Here is a 17,699-nt window from a genome sequence, read left to right as displayed (position 1 = left end):
ACTTATGTGCAAATACATGGTCATTAATATACACATATAAAACGTTTTTATTTGAAGTTCTTTTTCATTATAAAACTAACTCATAAATACAAAATAAAGCTTAGGAAATAGGAAAAATTCTACCACCCAAACACTGTGGCCATTAACACTAATATTTTAGAATGCTTCTTTCAACATTTATTCCATATTGAAGTTTAAAAAAAACTTAGATTAAACTATATGAGGATAGAGTGCCAGGGATCCCAGCAGCCTGCAGCAGGGCCCCGGAGATCCAGGCCAACTGATTCGCGTGGCCTGCCCTGCGGCTACAGAAGGCGTGGCGCCTCAGTGAAGCCATTAATTGGCAAGCAGGGAGGTTAGGGAAGGCCATTAGGTGGAATCCCACCAGCCAAGCCCACACGGACCCTTGGGCCGAGCACGGGTTCTCAGAAGGGGAAGGAAGCGGTACAGTCCCATCCCCCACAGCGGACACTCCGCCGAGGCAGTCAGCGGCCACCATCCGGGAAAGCTGAAGGATACACCGCCACTCTCCTTCAGAGTGCGACATCAAAACAGGTCGGTGTCATTCAGCTCACCCCCCAGACAGCGGGAATTCGCATAAAATCTCTCCTAGGCTTGCCGGGAGAGGGAGTATCAAGCTGAGCCTCCATACAGACTAGGGGGAAACCAGAGACACCTGACCTCCAACCCCTCCTCCCAGTAGCAGCCAAAAGGAAACCTGGCTAGCCAGCGCTGGGGGAGGGGCAAGCAGAAAAAATCAAAGTGATAGAGTGCCAGGGATCCCAGCAGCCTGCAGCAGGGCCCCGGAGATGCAGGCCAACTGATTCGCGTGGCCTGCCCTGCGGCTACAGAAGGCGTGGCGCCTCAGTGAAGCCATTAATTGGCAAGCAGGGAGGTTAGGGAAGGCCATTAGGTGGAATCCCACCAGCCAAGCCCACACGGACCCTTGGGCCGAGCACGGGTTCTCAGAAGGGGAAGGAAGCGGTACAGTCCCATCCCCCACAGCGGACACTCCGCCGAGGCAGTCAGCGGCCACCATCCGGGAAAGCTGAAGGATACACCGCCACTCTCCTTCAGAGTGCGACATCAAAACAGGTCGGTGTCATTCAGCTCACCCCCCAGACAGCGGGAATTCGCATAAAATCTCTCCTAGGCTTGCCGGGAGAGGGAGTATCAAGCTGAGCCTCCATACAGACTAGGGGGAAACCAGAGACACCTGACCTCCAACCCCTCCTCCCAGTAGCAGCCAAAAGGAAACCTGGCTAGCCAGCGCTGGGGGAGGGGCAAGCAGAAAAAATCAAAGTGATAGAGTGCCAGGGATCCCAGCAGCCTGCAGCAGGGCCCCGGAGATGCAGGCCAACTGATTCGCGTGGCCTGCCCTGCGGCTACAGAAGGCGTGGCGCCTCAGTGAAGCCATTAATTGGCAAGCAGGGAGGTTAGGGAAGGCCATTAGGTGGAATCCCACCAGCCAAGCCCACACGGACCCTTGGGCCGAGCACGGGTTCTCAGAAGGGGAAGGAAGCGGTACAGTCCCATCCCCCACAGCGGACACTCCGCCGAGGCAGTCAGCGGCCACCATCCGGGAAAGCTGAAGGATACACCGCCACTCTCCTTCAGAGTGCGACATCAAAACAGGTCGGTGTCATTCAGCTCACCCCCCAGACAGCGGGAATTCGCATAAAATCTCTCCTAGGCTTGCCGGGAGAGGGAGTATCAAGCTGAGCCTCCATACAGACTAGGGGGAAACCAGAGACACCTGACCTCCAACCCCTCCTCCCAGTAGCAGCCAAAAGGAAACCTGGCTAGCCAGCGCTGGGGGAGGGGCAAGCAGAAAAAATCAAAGTGATAGAGTGCCAGGGATCCCAGCAGCCTGCAGCAGGGCCCCGGAGATGCAGGCCAACTGATTCGCGTGGCCTGCCCTGCGCCTCAGAAGGCGTGGCGCCTCAGTGAAGCCATTAATTGGCAAGCAGGGAGGTTAGGGAAGGCCATTAGGTGGAATCCCACCAGCCAAGCCCACACGGACCCTTGGGCCGAGCACGGGTTCTCAGAAGGGGAAGGAAGCGGTACAGTCCCATCCCCCACAGCGGACACTCCGCCGAGGCAGTCAGCGGCCACCATCCGGGAAAGCTGAAGGATACACCGCCACTCTCCTTCAGAGTGCGACATCAAAACAGGTCGGTGTCATTCAGCTCACCCCCCAGACAGCGGGAATTCGCATAAAATCTCTCCTAGGCTTGCCGGGAGAGGGAGTATCAAGCTGAGCCTCCATACAGACTAGGGGGAAACCAGAGACACCTGACCTCCAACCCCTCCTCCCAGTAGCAGCCAAAAGGAAACCTGGCTAGCCAGCGCTGGGGGAGGGGCAAGCAGAAAATATCAAAGTGATAGAGTGCCAGGGATCCCAGCAGCCTGCAGCAGGGCCCCGGAGATGCAGGCCAACTGATTCGCGTGGCCTGCCCTGCGGCTACAGAAGGCGTGGCGCCTCAGTGAAGCCATTAATTGGCAAGCAGGGAGGTTAGGGAAGGCCATTAGGTGGAATCCCACCAGCCAAGCCCACACGGACCCTTGGGCCGAGCACGGGTTCTCAGAAGGGGATGGAAGCGGTACAGTCCCATCCCCCACAGCGGACACTCCGCCGAGGCAGTCAGCGGCCACCATCCGGGAAAGCTGAAGGATACACCGCCACTCTCCTTCAGAGTGCGACATCAAAACAGGTCGGTGTCATTCAGCTCACCCCCCAGACAGCGGGAATTCGCATAAAATCTCTCCTAGGCTTGCCGGGAGAGGGAGTATCAAGCTGAGCCTCCATACAGACTAGGGGGAAACCAGAGACACCTGACCTCCAACCCCTCCTCCCAGTAGCAGCCAAAAGGAAACCTGGCTAGCCAGCGCTGGGGGAGGGGCAAGCAGAAAAAATCAAAGTGATAGAGTGCCAGGGATCCCAGCAGCCTGCAGCAGGGCCCCGGAGATGCAGGCCAACTGATTCGCGTGGCCTGCCCTGCGCCTCAGAAGGCGTGGCGCCTCAGTGAAGCCATTAATTGGCAAGCAGGGAGGTTAGGGAAGGCCATTAGGTGGAATCCCACCAGCCAAGCCCACACGGACCCTTGGGCCGAGCACGGGTTCTCAGAAGGGGAAGGAAGCGGTACAGTCCCATCCCCCACAGCGGACACTCCGCCGAGGCAGGCAGCGGCCACCATCCGGGAAAGCTGAAGGATACACCGCCACTCTCCTTCAGAGTGCAACATCAAAACAGCGGACACTCCATCCAGGCAGTCAGCGGCCACCATCCGGGAAAGCTGAAGAATACACCACCACTCTCCAACAGCTTGCAACATCAAAACAGCCAGCAGCAGGACCCCGGAGATCCAGGCCAACTGATTCGCGCGGCCTGCCCCGCAGCTACAGAAGGCGTGGCGCCTCAGAGAAGCCATTAATTAGCAAGCAGGGAGGTTAGGGACTGCCATTAGGTGGAATCCCGCCAGCCAAGCCCACCGCCCACGCCCGGAACAGGCCCAGCGACCTGCCAGCATTGTAGTCACGACACCCCAATTGGAATAGGGACAGAGCAGAGCCGCCTTCCACTCCCGGAACAGGCCCAGAGAGCCGCCAGCGTGGTAGACACGTCACCCCAATTGGAGTAGGGGCACAGCCGCCACCCGCACCTGCAAGGGAGACTTTTCAAGTATACAAGAGCAACATAAATAAATAGGGGGTAAATTTCAAAACACAACAGTTGCACCAAGCAGAAAGAAACGCGAGCAGTATGAAAAGACAAGGAAAGAAAGGACCACAAGCAATGCAGGTCAACTCAACTTTAGAAGAGGTAATAGCTGCAACAGATGGAATATCAGATAAAGAGTTCAGGATATATATGCTTCAGATGATCTGGAGTCTCAAGGAAGACATGAGACAGCAAAATCAGACAATGAAAGATCACATTGACAAACAAATCCAGGAAGTAAAAGATCAATTTCACAGGGAGATAGAGGTAATAAAAAACAAACAAATTGAAATTCTAGAAATGCAGGAAACAATAAACCAACTTAAAAACTCAATTGAGAATACTACCAGCAGAGTAGATCACTTAGAAGAGAGAACATCAGACAATGAAGACAAAGTATTTCAACTGGAAAAGAACATAGACAGCTCAGCAAGTCTGCTAAGAAACCATGAGCAGAACATCCAAGAATTATGGGACAATATCAAAAGACCAAATTTAAGAGTCATTGGGATACAGGAAGGCACAGAGCTCCATTCCAAAGGAATAAACAGTCTATTCAGTGAAATAATACGAGAAAACTTCCCAGAATTGAAGATTGAGACAGAATCCCAAATCCTAGAAGCCTACAGGACGCCGAATGTGCAAAATCATAAGAGATCCACACCTAGACACATTATAATGAAGATGTCCAACATACAGAATAAGGAGAGAATTTTAAAAGCTGCAAGAGAAAGAAAGCAGATTACATTTAGGGGTAAACCAATCAGGATAACAGCTGATCTCTCAACACAGACTCTGAAAGCTAGAAGATCCTGGAATAACATATTTCAAACACTGAAAGACAATGGGCTCCAACCAAGAATCGTGTATCCGGCGAAATTAAGCTTCAGGTTAGAAGATGAAATTAAAACCTTCCACAATAAACAAAAGTTAAAAGAATTCGCAGCTAGAAAACCATCTCTTCAAAAAATCCTTGGCAAAACATTACAGGAAGAGGAAATGGAAAACAACATTGAAAACCAACAATGGGAGGTAGGACAGTAAAGGGGGGAAAGTAGTCAAAGAGGATAACAAATCAGGTTTAGTAACATCAATAAACAAATATGGATAGAAGAACAAACCATATCTCAATAATAACCCTAAATGTTAATGGCTTAAACTCACCAATTAAGAGACACAGGCTAGTAGAATGGATCAAAAAACAAGACCCAACAATATGCTGTCTACAGGAGACGCATTTGATAGGAAAAGATATACATAGACTGAAGGTGAAAGGTTGGGAAAAATCATATCACTCATATGGTCCGCAGAAACAAGCAGGAGTGTCCATACTCATATCTAATAAAATAGATTTCAAGCCAAAGCTAATCAAAAGGGATATAGAAGGACACTTCATACTGCTAAAGGGAACCATACACCAACAAGACATAACAATCATAAATATATATGCCCCAAATAATGGTGCAGCTGTATTCATCAAGCAAACTCTTCTCAAGTTCAAGAGTCTAATAGACCAACATACAATAATCATGGGAGACTTCAACACACCTCTCTCACCACTGGACAGATCTTCCAAACAAAAGTTAAATAAGGAAACTATAGAACTCAATAACACAATTAACAACCTAGACTTAATTGACATATATAGACTATACCACCCAACATCAAGTAGCTACACTTTTTTCTCAGCAGCACATGGAACCTTCTCAAAAATAGACCATATACTATGTCACAGGGCAACTCTTAGACAATACAAAGGGGTAGAGATAATACCATGCATCTTATCTGATCATAATGGAATGAAACTGAAAATCAATGATAAAAGAAGAAAGGAAAAAGCAAGCATCACCTGGAGAATGAACAATAGGTTGCTGAGTGATCAATGGGTTTTAGAAGACATCAAGGAGGAAATTAAAAAATTCCTAGAGTTAAATGAAAACACAGACACAACATATCGGAATCTATGGGACACATTGAAAGCAGTTCTAAGAGGAAAATTCATTGCTTGGAGTTCATTCCTCAAAAAAAGAAAAAACCAACAAATAAATGATCTCATACTTCATCTCAAAATCCTAGAAAAAGAAGAGCAAAACAACAGCAAAAGAAGTAGAAGGCAAGAAATAATTAAAATCAGAGCTGAAATTAATGAAATTGAAACAAAAGAAACAATTGAAAAAATTGACAAAACTAAAAGCTGGTTCTTTGAAAAAATAAATAAAATTGACAGACCCTTAGCCATGCTAACGAAGAGAAGAAGAGAGAGAACCCAAATTACTAGCATACGGGATGAAAAAGGCAATATCACAACAGACACTTCAGAAATACAGAAGATAATCAGAAATTACTTTGAATCCTTATACTCCAATAAAATAGAAGATAGTGAAGGCATTGATAAATTCCTTGAGTCCTATGATCTGCCCAGATTGAGCCAGGAGGATATAGACAACCTAAACAGACCAATAACAATAGAGGAAATAGAAGAAACCATCAAAAGACTACCAACTAAGAAAAGCCCAGGACCGGATGGGTATACAGCAGAGTTTTACAAAACCTTTAAAGAGGAACTAACACCAATACTTTTCAAGCTATTTCAGGAAATAGAAAAAGAGGGAGAACTTCCAAATTCATTCTACGAGGCCAACATCACCCTGATTCCGAAACCAGACAAAGACACATCAAAGAAGGAAAACTACAGACCAATATCTCTAATGAACCTTGACGCAAAAATCCTCAATAAAATTCTGGCGAATCGGATTCAAATACATATCAAAAAAATTATACATCATGATCAAGTAGGATTCATTCCTGGGATGCAAGGCTGGTTTAATATACGGAAATCAATAAACGTTATTCACCACATCAATAGACTTAAAAATAAGAACCATATGATCATCTCAATAGATGCAGAAAAAGCATTCGACAAAGTACAGCATCCCTTTATGTTCAAAACGCTAGAAAAATTAGGGATAACAGGATCATACCTCAACATTGTAAAAGCAATCTATGATAAGCCACAGGCCAGCATCATTCTGAATGGAGAAAAATTGAAGGCATTCCCTCTAAGATCTGGTACAAGACAGGGATGCCGTCTCTCACCACTTCTGTTCAACATAGTCCTCGAAACACTGGCCAGAGCAATTAGACAGTCAAAAGAAATTAAAGGCATAAAAATAGGAAAAGAAGAACTTAAATTATCACTATTTGCAGATGATATGATTCTATACCTAGCAGACCCAAAAGGGTCTACAAAGAAGCTATTAGAGCTAATAAATGAATTCAGCAAAGTGGCAGGATATAAGATCAACACGCATAAATCAAAGGCATTCCTGTATATCAGCGACAAATCCTCTGAAAGGGAAATGAGGACAACTACTCCATTCACAATATCCCCCAAAAAAATAAAATACTTGGGAATCAACCTAACAAAAGAGGTGAAAGATTTATACAATGAAAATTACAGAACCCTAAAGAAAGACATAGAAGAAGACCTTAGAAGATGGAAAAACATACCCTGCTCATGGATAGGCAGAACTAACATCATCAAAATGGCGATATTACCAAAAGTTCTCTATAAGTTCAATGCAATGCCAATCAAAATCCCAACAGCATATCTTGTAGAAATAGATAAAAGAATCATGAAATTCATATGGAATAATAAAAGACCCAGAATAGCAAAAACAATACTAAGCAGGAAGTGTGAATCAGGCGGTATAGCGATACCAGACTTCAAACTATACTACAGAGCAATAGTAACAAAAACAGCATGGTACTGGTACCAAAACAGGCGGGTGGACCAATGGTACAGAATAGAGGACACAGTAACCAATCCACAAAACTACAACTATCTTATTTTTGATAAAGGGGCTAAAAGCATGCAATGGAGGAAGGATAGCATCTTCAACAAATGGTGCTGGGAAAACTGGAAATCCATTTGCACCAAAATGAATCTGAATCCCTATCTCTCGCCGTGCACAAAAGTTAACTCAAAATGGATCAAGGAGCTTGATATTAAATCAGAGACACGGCATCTGATAGAAGAAAAAGTTGGTTATGATCTACACGCTGTGGGATCGGGCTCCAAATTCCTCAATAGGACACCCATAGCGCTAGAGTTAACAAATAGAATCAACAAATGGGACTTACTCAAACTAAAAATTTTTTTCTCAGCAAAAGAAACAATAAGAGAGATAAATAGGGAGCCTACATCCTGGGAACAAATCTTTACTCCACACACTTCAGATAGAGCCCTAATAACCAGAATATACAAAGAACTCAAAAAATTAGACAATAAGATAACAAATAACCCAATCAATAAATGGGCCAAGGACCTGAACAGACACTTCTCAGAGGAGGACATACAATCAATCAACAAGTACATGAAAAAATGCTCACCATCGCTAGCAGTCAGAGAAATGCAAATCAAAACTACCCTAAGATACCATCTCACTCCAGTAAGACTGGCAGCCATTAGGAAGTCAAACAACAATAAGTGCTGGAGAGGATGCGGGGAAAAGGGCACTCTTGTTCATTGCTGGTGGGACTGCAAATTGGTGCAGCCAATTTGGAAAGCAGTATGGAGATTTCTCGGAAAGCTGGGAATGGAACCACCATTTGACCCAGCTATTCCCCTTCTCGGTCTATTCCCTAAAGCCCTAACAAGAGCATGCTACAGGGTCACTGCTACATCGATGTTCATAGCAGCTCAATTCACGATAGCAAGACTGTGGAACCAGCCTAGATGCCCTTCAATAGATGAATGGATAAAAAAAATGTGGCATTTATACACTATGGAGTATTACTCTGCATTAAAAAATGACAAAATTATAGAATTTGGAGGGAAATGGATGGCATTAGAGCAGATTATGCTAAGTGAAGCTAGTCAATCTTTAAAAAACAAATACCAAATGACTCCTTTTATATAAGGGGTGTAAACAAGGACAGGGTAGGGACGAAGAGCTTGAGAAGAATATTTACAGTAAACAGGGATGAGAGGTGGGAGGGAAAGGGAGTGAGAAGGGAAATTGCATGGAAATGGAAGGCGATCCTCAGGGTTATACAAAATGTCATATAAGAGGTAAGGAGGGGTAAGTCAAGAGAATACAAATGGAAGACATGATTTACAGTAGAAGGGGTAGAGAGAGAAAAGGGGAGGGGAGGGGAGGGGAGGGGAGGGGGGATAGTAGACAATAGGACGGACAGCAGAATACATCAGACACTAGAAAGGCAATATGTGAATCAATGGAAGGGTAACTGATGTGATACAGCAATTTGTATACGGGGTGAAAGCGGGAGTTCATAATCCACTTGAATCAAACCATGTAATATGATGTATTAAGAACTATGTAATGTTATGAACGACCAATAAAAAAAAATAAACTATATGATAAGTACAATTTAGAAGTCTGTTTTTAATTTTTTTTTGCAGGGGGGTAGCAAGGATTGAACTCAGGAGCACAGGATTGAACCACTGAGCCACATCCCCAGCCCTGTTTTGTACTTCATTCTTCATGCCTCGCTTTTGCTGAGGCTGGCTTTGAACTTGTGATCCTCCTGCCTCAGCCCCTGGAACCGCTGGGATTACAGGGAGGCATGCAACCCTGTGCCTAGTTTAGAAGTCTCTTTTTATCAGCTAATACCATAAGCATGTCTCACAAATTTGATATCTTTACAAACATTTAACATTTTAATGGACAGAAGACAAAAATTCCTTTGTGTATGGGATTTTATATTCTTAGAATTGATAAAAATAAAGATAATTCACTACAAACTACATAGCATGTTAGAATGTGGAAAGTGTTGTCTTCTCCTGAATCTCTCTTATTTAGTTATACTGAGATATAATTTATAAAGCAAGGGTGGGAAAGTGCTTGATTGTTTTTATGAGGAAGAGTTTTTAAAAAAATTTTAAGAATTTATTTATTTATTTATTTTAAATAATTGACACTTGCCCTTCAATAGATGAATGGATAAAAAAATGTGGCATTTATACACTATGGAGTATTACTCTGCATTAAAAAATGACAAAATCATAGAATTTGGAGGGAAATGGATGGCATTAGAGCAGATTATGCTAAGTGAAGCTAGTCAATCTTTAAAAAACAAATACCAAATGACTCCTTTGATATAAGGGGTGTAAACAAGGACAGGGTAGGGACGAAGAGCTTGAGAAGAAGATATACATTAAACAGGGATGAGAGGTGGGAGGGAAAGGGAGTGAGAAGGGAAATAGCATGGAAATGGAAGGTGATCCTCAGGGTTATACAAAATGACATATAAGAGGAAAGGAGGGGTAAGACAAGATAATACAAATGGAAGAAATGATTTACAGTAGAAGGGGTAGAGAGAGAAAAGGGGAGGGGAGGGGAGGGGAGGGGAGGGGAGGGGGGATAGTAGACAATAGGACAGACAGCAGAATACATCAGACACTAGAAAGGCAATATGTCAATCAATGGAAGGGTAACAGATGTGATACAGCAATCTGTATACGGGGTAAAAGTGGGAGTTCATAACCCACTTGAATCAAACCGTGTAATATGATGTATTAAGAACTATGTAATGTTTTGAACGACCAATAATAAAATAAAAAAAAGAAAAAAAATAAATAATTGACACTTTTTAAATTCACATTGTTTCTGAGAAAGAGTTTTAACTATTGATTGAACAGCTTTAATGATTACAGAATCACTCAGACTTTCTATCAACTCTATTTCACATTATATTCTAATTTATTCTAATTTTCTCTATTATATTTTAACCCTATAAGTTAGTCATTATAATAAAATGGTATTAATTATTTTCACATTATTGCTAGAATAGTTTGATGTTACCCTGTCCTTAAATGGAAACATTTATCTTATAAACCAGAGTGGCTGATTTTGTTTTTTAGCAAAAATTACTTCCATTTACATTTATTGTAGTTACTAATATATTTACATTTATTTCTTCCATTTAATTTTGAACTTCTTATTTGGTCTGCTTTATTTCTTTTTTCCCCCTCCATTCTTGTTTACTTTTAGATTAAGTTATTTTTCTTTATTATTATTTCCCTCTCTACTGATAGGGATATTATATACTTTATTACAATACTGATACATCACAAGCACATAGAACAATGCTTGTTAGGAGGCATTCAATAAATATTTGTTGGTAAGAGTGTATGGATTAGGATTTTTGTTTGTTCTAGGAATTCTCCCATATGCTTATCGTAAAGATAGAGCTCTTTCTTTTCTTCTATCTGTATTCATTTTTTTGCTGTCCACAGTGAGGCCATATCCATATGAAATTTGTGTGTGAAATAAAGTAATAAGTTACTATCATTTTCTCACATTCTTTCCCTTCTACAGAATACAATACCATTGTCCTGGACAATATGAAGACTTGGAATAATTAAATTTTGATCAACTTCCTTGTTATTAAAAATAATACTTTCATTTTGTTTGATACTTAAGTTCTATCTTAATATTTGAATCCTGCAATTAGATATCATAGCTGTTGATTTATACAATGCTTTTTCAGAGTGATCTCATGTTTACCATTACCTTTGATTGCTCGATGTTATGGTTTGGATGTGAGGTGTCCTCCAAAAGCTCACTTGTGAGATAGTGCAAGAAAATTCAGAGGAGAAATGATTGGGTTGTAAGAGTCTTAACCTAATCAGTGAATTAATCCCCTGATAGGGATTAACTGAGTGGTAACTGAAGTGGTAGGGTGTGTCTGGAGGAGTTGGGAATTGGGGCGTGACTCTGGGTATATATTTGTAAATGGCAAGTGGACTTTCTCTGCTTCCTGATCACCATGTAAACTGTTTCCTTCCACACTCTTTTGCCATGATATCCTGTCTCACCTTGAGCCCTGAGGAATGGAGTCAGCTGTCCATAGACTTAGACCTCTGAAACTGTGAGCCCTCAAACAAACTTTTCTTCCTTTACAGTTGTTCTGGTTGGGTCTTTCACTCATAGCAATGAAAAAGCCGACTAGAACACTGGAATATCTTACATCTCAGGTCTTCTCTAAGGAGTTAGTTTCATAAATTACATGTTTTAGACATTCCTTTAGTGATGTATGTTGATGATACATTTTAATTTCAACTTTATTTATTTAATTTTTTTTGCTACTGGAACTAAACCCATGGGTGCTTTACCACTGAGATAACTCTCCGTTCTTTTTATTTTTTATTTTGAGGCAGGTCTTACTACTAAGTTGTTGAGAGTCTTGCTAAGTTGCTGAGGCTGACCTCAAGCTTGTGATCCTCCTGTCTCAGCCTATTGAATTGCTGGAATTACATGTACCACTGCTCATGACTTCAACTTCATTCCTGAAGGATAGTATTGAGAATATAATTCTTACTGATGATTGTTCTTTTAGGTATTTTTGCTTTTATTGTTACTCTTGAGAGATTAATAATTAGTATGTCATTCTGTTGTAGATAATCTATTTTGTTTTTTTCTACCTGGTGGGTTGTAAGATCTTCTCTTTGTTTTTGGTGTGTTATAATTATGCTTTTAAGTAATAAAATATTGCTTTTTATTTTCTCTCTAGTTTGTCTTGAAACTTTAGATTGGACCCAGGGCCTCATGCAGAGTAGGCACACACTCTACCACTGAGCTACCCCAGCCCTATATTTCCTACTTCTTAAATTGTCTTTAGTTTTTTAATCTCATGGTTACTTTGTGATAGATTCTGTGTATTTTCTTCCTCTCTATTCTCCCTGTTTATTAATTATTTTTCTTTTCATATTTTCCATCTGAGAAATTCATCTGAATATTTTTTTCCAAAAATTTTCTAGTTTTCTGATTCTCTTTTCAGCTTTTTTACTGTACAGTTTAATCTGACATTAAGTTGCTGAGTTAATTTTTCATAATTCTGTCTTTAAATCCACATGGTCAATTTTGGTGGTCAATTGTTTCATCATTTTTGTTTTCAATGCATTATTTTATTTTGTATTATATGCATCTGTTTTTATTCTGTATCTGATCATTCTAATATATGTAATTGTTGCTGCATATGTAATCCTATATTCTCTTGACTTTGCTGATTTCTGATCATCGTTGCTTATTTCTCTTTTCTTCTGTGATATTCATTGTTGAGTACGCAACCTTGAAATTTTATTTTTGGAAATTTGAGAAATGAGTTTAGATGTGTTTCTCCAGTGATATTGTGTTTACTTTCGCCAGGGACCTAGAGGGCACTACTAACCTAAGTTTACTTTAAGTTTAATTTTAGCTTGGAGTTTTCCCAATGGCACAAGTAATGGAAATTCTGATTCCATCCAAGGGAGGGCCTGAAACTATGAATTCTCAGGTGAGAATTTCTATCACTCTTCTCCCAGAGTCAAGGCTATAACAACACATTATTTATTGTATCTCCTTGTAAGGCTTTCCCTCTCATTTACTTTTTCATGTCCTTATTCAGGATTTTCTGATCTGATTCCCCACTTTGTAAAAAATTCAGGCGTTGTCATCTTTTTGTTGTAGGTGAATTTCATTAAAACTCGGTTTCTAGGCCAGTAGGAATCAGTTCACTGGATATCCACTTTCATGGAAGTTCTGGTCTTTTAAATTTCTTTTATTTTTTTCCTGCCAGTTCACTAATATATTAAAAAAAACCCCCATGTTTTTGCATGGTATCTAGTTAAAATATATGGATGAACCCCTGCTCCACAAAACAAAACAAAACAAAACACCCTCTGAATAGCTGAGAAACCATGGGAGAAATGTAATGTTTAAAGGACTACCTTAAAAAATGAGTTCTAGACTTTTACAGTGTTGATGGAATTGTAAATTAGTAAAGACACTATGGAAATCAGTATAGAGGTTCCTCAAAGGACTAGACATGGAACCACCATATGACCCAGCTATACTACCCATCAGTATTTATCCTAAAGAATTAAAGTCATCATACTATAGTAATACTCAAGTTTATAGCAGCACAGTTCACAGTAGCCAAACTAAGGAACAAGCCCAGGTGTCCATCAACAGATGAATATATAAATAAAATGTGATATATATATATATATATATATATATATATATATATATATATATATATACACGATGGAGTTTTATTCAGCCATAAAGAAAAAAATGAAATTATGTCATTTTTTGGGAAACAGATGGAAATATATGTAATTATGTTAGAAAATAAGCCAAACTCAGGTCAAGGGTCACATGTTTTCTGTCATATTCAAAGCTAGAGAGGAAAAAGGAAAAGAAAGATGTGAGGGAGGGTAGCTCATGAAAATTGAAGGGAGAACAGTAGAGGAAAGGGATCAAGTGGTGGGAGTCAGGGATGGAGGGGGAAGTGCTAGGGAGTGATACTGACCGAATTATATTGTTATATTGTGTGCATGTACCAATATGTAACAACAAATCTCATCAATATGCATAACTATAATGCACCAATAAAAATGTGGAAATTTGTTGGGGATGCAAATCAACTCAAGATGGTGCCTGGCACTTTGCCAGGAGGAGTGGTTTGTGAAGTAACACCAGCGAGTCATTAAGATGATGAGGATTCCTTAATGACTGACTGCTGTATCTAGATGATGTTAATTAAGTTAAGCTATGTGTAATTAGTTGGGTATATGTACCTCTGCTGTCCTGCAGAGAAGCGTCTCCTGCTATCTCAGGTGCCCGCTACTTTGAGTTCTCACTCAGTTCCTGCTGAGTTCACTCGCAATAAAGTAGTTCCCGATTCAACCTTCAGGTTGCTTGTCACCTCTTGGTTTTTTGGCCCAGCCAGACTACGGCAGAAATTAAAAAGAGTTCTAGACTCATCTTTGGCATTGTTATGAAACAGCTACTTTTTATGTTCTATAAAATTTTTCAGAGCACAGGAAAAGAATAACCCTAACACAAAACCCCTGAAGATAGTTCCAATAAAATGTGTGAGTCAATTTCACTTGTGCATGTTGATTTAGAAATCTTGAACAAATTCTATCTACTAGTGTAAAAAATACAACATTTTAAGTAGAATTTATTTCAAGAACAGAAAAACAACCAGCTATCAGTAAATCTGTCATTATAGTACTCTACATCAAAGGATAAAAATCTATGTTATTATCTTAATAAAATTACCATGAAAAGATGTTGAGCATGTTTAACACACATTTAGCATGAATACTTAGTACCTGGGGATAGAAAGATTCACAATAAAACATTTATTTTGCTGTTAGTAATTAACATATTACTACATGGTAAAAATGTGTTTTAGAGCTAAAGAGAAACTATCCAAATGGGAATTTCATTTGAGAATCATCATTTTTGTAGTTCAAGATGGGAAAAAAATGGATTTACTAAAGTAGAGGAAGATTATAGTTGGAAAGAAATTAAGAACAGAATATTAGGAGTGGCTATAGTGGGTGGTTAGAAACTAAGAAAATATGGTTAAGGAGTTTTATAGGAATCTGGGCAGAACAGCTTCTTGGAAGATGTAATCAGGAGAGTTTTAAGAATAACCAGGTCAGAGTTTCCTGTTGCTCTCTCTGCTGCTCTAGCTGGAGGCTTTGCCTTCACCACTGCTCAGCATGGGCACGTCCCCCACAATGGCTGAAATGGCAATAGTCTACAAGGAGTAGATGAAGGGGTTGTCCACGCTGTCCCTGGCTTGAATTGCTTCCACCAAGAATTTGCAAGATTGACATCTACACTGAAGATAATACGGAATTGAAGCAAATCAGCAGGTCTGCCCCCAGCCAGGCATTTGAGCTGATCTTAATGCCACCATCTCCTATCTTAGAAGTCTAAAGAATTCTTGTTTCTCCAAGGGAGAAAACCCTGTCCTGGAGGAGGTCCAGGAAAAAGTAGAGGCTGCAGAGGAAAGAAAGTCTCAGGAGGCCCAAGTGCTGAAGCAATTAAGAGAGAAGAAAGAACAAGAGCAAAAAAGTCCCTCGGAGGCTTTGGAGGAAAACAACAACTTCAGCAAGATGGTGAAACAAAAACTGACCTTGAAAATGGAACACATTAAGAAAAACTTTGAGGCTAACTAGCTGCTACTATTAAGTATCTGCAGAAAAAGGAGAAGCATGTGTTGGAGGTGCCAGGAACAAGGAACTCCAGGCTGGAGTGACCGGCTAACATTATAGAAGGTATAGAAGCGTGGTCCACCAAAAGTAAATCCCCCTGCCTGTACTATAATGGGCCATGTGATATCAGTAATGGGAAATGTATGACATAGTTTAAGAAGAACTAATTATCAAAACCAAAACAGAATAAAAAATGTGGGAAAAAATAATACAAGTCCAAATGATGCAAAATATCATGGAGTGGCTGAAAAGGGAGAGGACTGAGGAAAAGCCACTGGGCTTGCCTATCAGGAAGTCACCAGTGCCTTTACAGAGGGGCAGTTTAGTAGATGTGGGCATAGACTCCAGACTGCAGTTTACTGAGGACTCAAAATGACATATTGTGATTACAGACTTCACCCCTGTTTAGTGGTGAAGAATAGGAGAAAAATATGCATGTTAAGGAAAAAAAAAATAGACCCCAAGATTTTGTTTCTGTTTTTATTCTTTAAACAGGCAATGGTATTTATAGACTAAAAGGAAAGAAACTTTTATATGGAGAGATTAAAGATTTTGATGGAATAATGTTTTAGATATTAATAAACTAAAAGGAAGGAAACTTTCAGATGAAGAGATTAAAGACTTTGATAAAATACCACTTTGGAGAATTCAGGAAACCGTAGGGTAAAGAACTAAGTAATAAGAATTAACCTTAGCATGGAAAGAGACATTTTATTACCTGAGAAAGGAAGAAGGGAACAAAGTATGTGTGAGTACACAAAGAAATTTAGGAGAGGGAGGAAGGAGGTTAAAAGACATAATGCTCAGCCTTGATTTCTGTGAAGTGAGGTCATTTATTGAGATTAAAAACAGCCTTTTGGAGACTTGAAAAACATAGGATAAGTTCTCCAATTTTCTTTGGGGATGTTTGATAATATGTTAATCAGGATGGTTAAAAGATAATTTAGCAGTATTAAGATATGATCCCAAATAACCTTAATCTAGTGATAAGAAACTTAAAATGCAAGGTTGTCTGGAATCTTTTCTTTCTATTTTGGTATCATTATAAACTTTGTAGGTCAGGCCTCCCAGATATCAAACTCTGAGGCATACATTTGCAAGCAGGAAGATTTTTGGAGTTGCTTTCAGGAGGAACACCTGTGGTGAAGAGAAGGCAGTGGGATTGCGCAAAAAGAGCTATTGATTGATAATTGATAGTCATCAACTCCTTCCTCTGTTAATCCCTCTCCACGGATGCCATGGCTAAGGGTGCACGTTTCCTACATTGAGGAGGGCGGCAGGCTGTTATAAGGCCATGTTGATCTATCACTGCTGCAGGCAGCCCTTGGTAAGAGCGTGTGACATTGGGCAAGGAAGCTCTCTTCAGCTGAGGGCTGTTAGGTGGAAGCACTTCCGTCAGCAGGGGCAGGATGAGTCTACAGGCCAGCGGAGACCAGGCATCCCGTCTCAGCATGGGCTTTGTCCTGCTCCTTCTGCTGCTCTGACCCTCTTCTTTGTGTAAATTCTGAAAGCAGATCCTCCAGGACTGTGCTGGCCACTTCCGTGAGGAAGGGGAGCTTATCAGAGGTAAGTTAGTTGGGTGAACTGGGGTCCCTATTACTAAGCTTGGCTTGAGTGACAATTGACAGTCATCAGCTCCTTCCTCTGTTTTCCATTACAGTTTCCTTTCACCCTCCGCTTCCACCTTCTCTGGGCTAAGTGGCTTAAACTTTGGGGTGCTCGGACCCCCATTCTGAGATATCTGAGTTCCTAATCAGCATGTCCCTTCCTGGCTTAGTGCTGCTTTCATCAATGAACTCTCCCCCACCTTTTTGGGGTACTGTGGATTGAACCCTCGCCTCACACGTGCTAGGCTAGGCAAGAACTCTACTACTAAGCTATATCCCCAGCTCTTTATTCCTCATCAATTTGAGCCAAAGAATATTCAGCGATGCCCCACTGGATCGCTTGGGTACT

General features: G+C 41.2%; 1 pseudogene; it reads left to right on the top strand.

The window, feature by feature from the left end:
* Window positions 1-15,263: 15,263 nt before the first annotated feature.
* On the top strand, window positions 15,264-15,795 carry LOC113185032 (stathmin-2 pseudogene; annotated as a pseudogene).
* The last annotated feature ends 1,904 nt before the right edge of the window (window positions 15,796-17,699 follow it).

This window comes from Urocitellus parryii, chromosome 5, assembly GCF_045843805.1.
Source record: "Urocitellus parryii isolate mUroPar1 chromosome 5, mUroPar1.hap1, whole genome shotgun sequence".
Taxonomy (NCBI): Eukaryota; Metazoa; Chordata; class Mammalia; order Rodentia; family Sciuridae; genus Urocitellus; species Urocitellus parryii.
The sequence above is the reverse complement of the archived record's forward strand: the minus strand, read 5'-3'. Positions and strand labels throughout refer to the sequence as shown.